Source organism: Castor canadensis, chromosome 16 (assembly GCF_047511655.1).
Source record: "Castor canadensis chromosome 16, mCasCan1.hap1v2, whole genome shotgun sequence".
NCBI lineage: Eukaryota > Metazoa > Chordata > Mammalia > Rodentia > Castoridae > Castor > Castor canadensis.
The window spans coordinates 568,642-574,074 of NC_133401.1; the positions used below are offsets into that span (position 1 = coordinate 568,642).

The 5,433-nt window shown below is 37.8% G+C and overlaps 1 pseudogene; it reads left to right on the plus strand.

The window, feature by feature from the left end:
• On the plus strand, positions 1–2,145 carry LOC141418184 (52 kDa repressor of the inhibitor of the protein kinase-like; annotated as a pseudogene).
• Positions 2,146–5,433: the final 3,288 nt, after the last annotated feature.

Genomic DNA, 5,433 nt, shown 5'->3' on the forward strand with positions numbered 1-5,433 from the left:
CATTGTTGGAAGGAGATGCCAGCATCCTGGTCAGGCACGGAGAGCCCTTCTGGCCTACCAGATCTCGAACCACAGGACCCAGTCAGATGCTAGAGTGGGAGAAGTGCAGCAGAGCAGATTTAGAAGATAAAACACCTGATCATCTAAATAAACACTTTCGTCTGTGCAGAAAACATTTTGAGAACTACATAATCTGGAGAAATCTACCTTTTGCAGAGGCACCAGAACACTAAAGAATGATTGGGTTATTTTATTTCTCAAAATCAATTGAAGTAGATACTTGTGAAGTCTGTCATTGGGAGAGTCCTTACAGGACAGTGTTTTGAGATAATGCAATACCAATAATTCATCTTACTGGTCATTTGAAAAATCCATGCAGTAGACATAGGACACAAATAAAAGAATGGAGTGAAGATGAAATCAGGACACCGAAACAGAAAAAACAATTGCTGAAACCTTTGAACAGGCCCCAAAACATGAACAAATAACAGCAGTGCTAGAACCCCAGTGCAGAAGCAGGTGACCAGAAGGATATAGACATTTTATCTTTAACCCTCAAAGAGAAGGAAAACAAAGAATATCTAAAATCTTTATTTGAAATTTTGAGTCTTATGAGAAAACAAAACGTACCTGTGGATGCGCTTGAGGCTAATGAAATCCTAGAAGGTCTCTTTATGCCTAATAACTTTCAGGCAGCGCTGGAGTGCTGGATAAATTCTGGTGCTGAGGTCCTGAGGAAGCACTTTGAGACCACAGTGGGCAGCACATTGTTCTCTTCTAAAACACAGCATGGAAAGATGCTGGAGATCTGTGAGAGACACACTTCTCTTCCATCATCACCGAGGATGTGGTGAACATAGCAAGGGAGAGCACCTACCCCTGTTGGCGAGGTTTGTTGATGAACCTCATAACCTGAGAGAAGAATGTGTGGGCTCCTTGCTCTTTGAAACCAACATAAAAATTTTGGCTATGAAATTTCACAATACCATAACTAAGAAGTGGAGGCTAAATGTGGATGGAGCATTGTCCTGGCCAGGCTTACATTGTATCCAGTAGATGTTCTTCCAAAATAAGACTTTCACAGAAACATCCCCAAGTACACTCTGTTCTTCCTGCGCCTTAAACATGTGGTTGGTAAAAATCAGACCATGAGATGGTGGTATCAGTTGCCTTAAAAGAACTAAGAAGTCCATTCTTTTTTCCATCAATCACCACAACTGCCTTTAAAATTGGACAAGGTAATGTCTGTTCTTTCTCAGAATAGGAAAGAATGTGTGAAGAAACTGAAGGAAATCTGTCATTTCTGCACAGGAAGTAATGATGTTTTTGCAATTTTAGTGGAGCTGCTTCCAGCACTTGTTTTATGTTAAAATAACAGAAGTAGTGACACAAATATTAAATGGAGTAACCACAGAACTGGTGGAGCATTTGTTCTCTGATTTTGATTTCACTGTTAGCATTCCTGTTCTTTTTTTTTTCTTTTTCAGTACTGGGGTTTGAGCTCTGGGCCTCCTGCTTTCTAGGCAGGTTCTCTACCACTTGAGGCACCCCTCACTCTTGTTCTTAATATATCTATCTTTTACAAGTTTGTCTCTAGAGACAAACCTCTGATTTCTTCCTTGCAGACAGAAAGTAGCTTTACAGCATTACTGCATTCACTCAGTGAATTGATGGAAAAGCTTGCAGTTGATCGGGAGTTTTGATGTGCTGGAGTCACAAATTTGACAACCAAACTTGATGTCCAAGGGAATCTTCCTGGGAAATTCTGCAGGGCCCAGCAAGCTTACCTGGAATCTTCTAACATCTGTTAGTTACTGCAAACAAACCCTAAGTTTTCCAAGCACATTATTCAGGAATTAAAGCTACATTCCCAGAACAGCACCTCAAAGCTCTTAAATGCTTGTCTCTGGTGTCCTCAGTCAGAGGACAGTCCAAGTCAAACACGTTGAGAAATGCCGTGCCAACATTTACACAGGTGACTTTCCTGATCCTGATGCTCTCTTAGCCAAGCCTCATGGCTGGAAAATCAAGTGGGTAAACAGAAGGAAAACCATGAACTTTCTTTTCAGCATTTACAAAGCCTTCCATCTGTCTGGCATCAAGTTTTTTCCTAATGTGTGTGCCATGCTGTATACTCTTCTGTGACAAAGTTTGAGAATGAGCACTATGAAAAATTGATAAGAGGCCATGAGCAGTGGCTCACATCTGTAATTCTGGCTACTCAGGAGGCCAGACTGGACAAAAAAAGCATCAAGACCCCATCTCAACAAAACAAGTGGTGCACATCTGTCATCCCAGGTAGGTGGGAAGCCACATGTAGGAAGATGATGGTCCAAGGCTAGCCTGGGGCAAAAATCAAGACTCTATCTGAAAAACAACCTAAAGATAAGAGTGAAATACCTCGGAATAAATTTAACAAAAGATGCAAAAAACCTTTACAATGAAAATTACAAAATTCCAATGAAAGAAATTGAAGAGTACACAAACACACAAATAGAAAACATCCCATTCATAGATTAGAAGAATTAATATTGCTAAAATGTCCATATTATCCCCAAAGAACTTCACATATTCAATACAATCTCCATCAAGTCATTCTTCATAGAACTAGAGAAAACAACCCTAAAATTCAAATTGGAGCCCAAAAATCAGATGGCCAAAAAAGCTTGAGAGAAAAGAAACTGAAGGTATCATGGTACTTGACTTCAAAATACACTACACATAGTTATAGCAATCAAAGCAGCATTTTGGCTTTTAAAAAACAGACACAAAGCCTAATGGAACAGAATTGAATGACTAGAAATAACCCTACTTATCTAGAACCAACCAGTGTTCAACAAAGGTGCTCAGAACATGCATTGGAGACAGTTTCAATAACTTGATTTGGGAAAATTATGTATCACCACACAGAAGAATGAAACTAGATCTCTTTCTCTCTGTAGTAACAAAAATCAACTCAATGGATTAAACCCTCTGGTGTAGGACTAAAAACAAACTACTAGAAGAATACAGGGTAAATGCCTCAGGACATTGGCATGAGCAAGGATTTTTTGGACAAGATCCCAAAAGCACAGAAAACAAAAGCAAAAATAGACAAATGGGATTAAAACAAATAAATAGCTTCTACACAGGAGTTTAGAAAGAATTTACAGAATGTTAGAAGATATTTGCAAAATATACATTTGATAAGGGGTTAATATCCAGACCATATCAGGAATTCAAATAACTCAGTAGCAAAAAAATAAAATCCCAAAGAACCCAAAGAAAAATGGGCGATAGACTAAAATAGGTATTTTCCAAAGACAAACAAATGTCCGAAGTTACATGAAAATGCTCAAAATTGGTATATATTATGGAAATGCAAATCAAAGCCACAATGAGCTATCACCTCACTCCAATAAGGATGGCTATCAAAAAAAAAATAAAGGATGACTAATGCTAGATAATTTGGGGGAAAGGAAACGTAAGCATGCTGTTGATAGGAATATAAATTCGCACAGCCATTATGGAAAACAGTATATAGGTTCTTCAGAAGATTAAAAACTAGAACCAGAACTAACATATGATCCAAGGATTCCTCTACTGGGTATATATCCAAAGGAAATGAAGAATATTTGTAAAAAAGACATCGTCACTTCCATGTGCACTGTTGCACTTTTTACAATCGCCAGAATATGGAATCAGCCTAATTGTCCAGAAACTGATAAATGCATAAAGAAACTGTGATTCATATTGGAACATTATTGAATCACAAAAATCATGAAATCCTGCATTTACAGCAGCATGCAAGGAACTGGAGATCACTGTGTTGTGAAATAAGCGGATATGGAAAGACAATTATCACATGACCTCCCTCACATGTGGGATATAAAACGGTTGCTCTCGTAGAGTTTGAGAGTAGAGTGATGATTGTTAAAGGCTGGGGAGAGTAAAGAGGAAGGAAAGATGGATGGAGGAAGGAAAAGACAGTCGATGGATGGATGCTAAATTACAGTTAGGAGTAAAAGCTTTGTGGTGTGGTATTGCATCATAGGCTGAATAGATAAAAACAATTATGCACTGTATATCTCACAAAGCTAGCAGAAGGGATTTTGAATGTTTTAGCCATAAAGAAATGATAAATATTTATGCTGGAGGTGTGGCTCAAGTGGTAGGCACCTAGCAAGTGCAAAGCTCTGAGTTCTAACCCCAGTACCAAAAAAGAAAGAAAAAGAAATGATAAATATTTGAGGATACAGTTAACCTGACTTAGTTATATAATGTATTACACAATTACATCACACAAGTCTAGAAAAAATAATTCTTTACAGTTATTCAAAAATGTGTACACAAATATTTATACCAGCTTTATTCATAAAAATGGCCCCAAATGGAGATGACCCAGAAATCATTGCACAGGTCAATGGTACCATATAATACTTTTAATTGATGCAAAGAAATGAACTATAAATTCTTTCAATAATATGTATGAATATCCAGTTATGTTGAGTAAAAAGAAATCCAAAAATGCTACACACTGTATGATCTCATTTATAGCACATTTTAAAAAGACAGAAATCATAGATATGGAGAAGACTAATGGTTGTCAGATATAAAAATGTGGTGGAGAGGGTAAGGCAATTTGTGTGGCTATGAAAGGGTCATATAGAGCATCTTTGTGATAATGAAAATGTCCTGTATCCCAATTGTATCAATATTAATATCATAGCACTGTAGTTTGGATGTGGCCTCTCCCATCAGGGTTCATGGATTGGAATCTTAGTCCCAAATATGACAATGTTAAGAGGGGGGCCCAATGACAGGTCATTAGGTCACTGGTAGTGCTGCCCTCCAAAGGGATTGTGATAGTTCTCATGGGACCCTGATTAGTTCTCAAAAGAAGACTGTTTACAAAATAGCAGACAGGTGCTTCCCAAATTTCTCTGGCTTCCTATCTTCTCTCACTCTCAATAAACCTCTTTTCTTTATAAAGTCCCCATCCTCAGGCATTTTGTTATAGCAACAGAATACAGAATAACATATCTGGCAATTATACTATACTGTAATTTTAGAAGATATTACTACTGGAGGAAACTAAAAGATTAATAGAATCTCTATGTATTATTTCTGACAACTTTATGCAAATCTACAATTATCTTAAAATCAAAGAATAATTTTTTAAAAGTGAAAAGATTGGGGATGGGGGTCAAATCAGAGAAACCGACATGTCAGTTCCTTGGTTATGGCTTGAGATTGTAATGGTGAGTGGTCCTGAGTAGTGCAGAATCATCAGACTTCATGGATTTGCCTTTAGTACTCTGCCAAGTGGTGTATGCACAATTTCAGCCCCAAAAAGTGAAAAGAAAAGGATGTTTGTGTCCACTGAAAAGCACTGCATGCTTTTGGTGGTCACTGAATCCTTCACTGCACAAGCAGGAAAGCCATTCTCCTGAA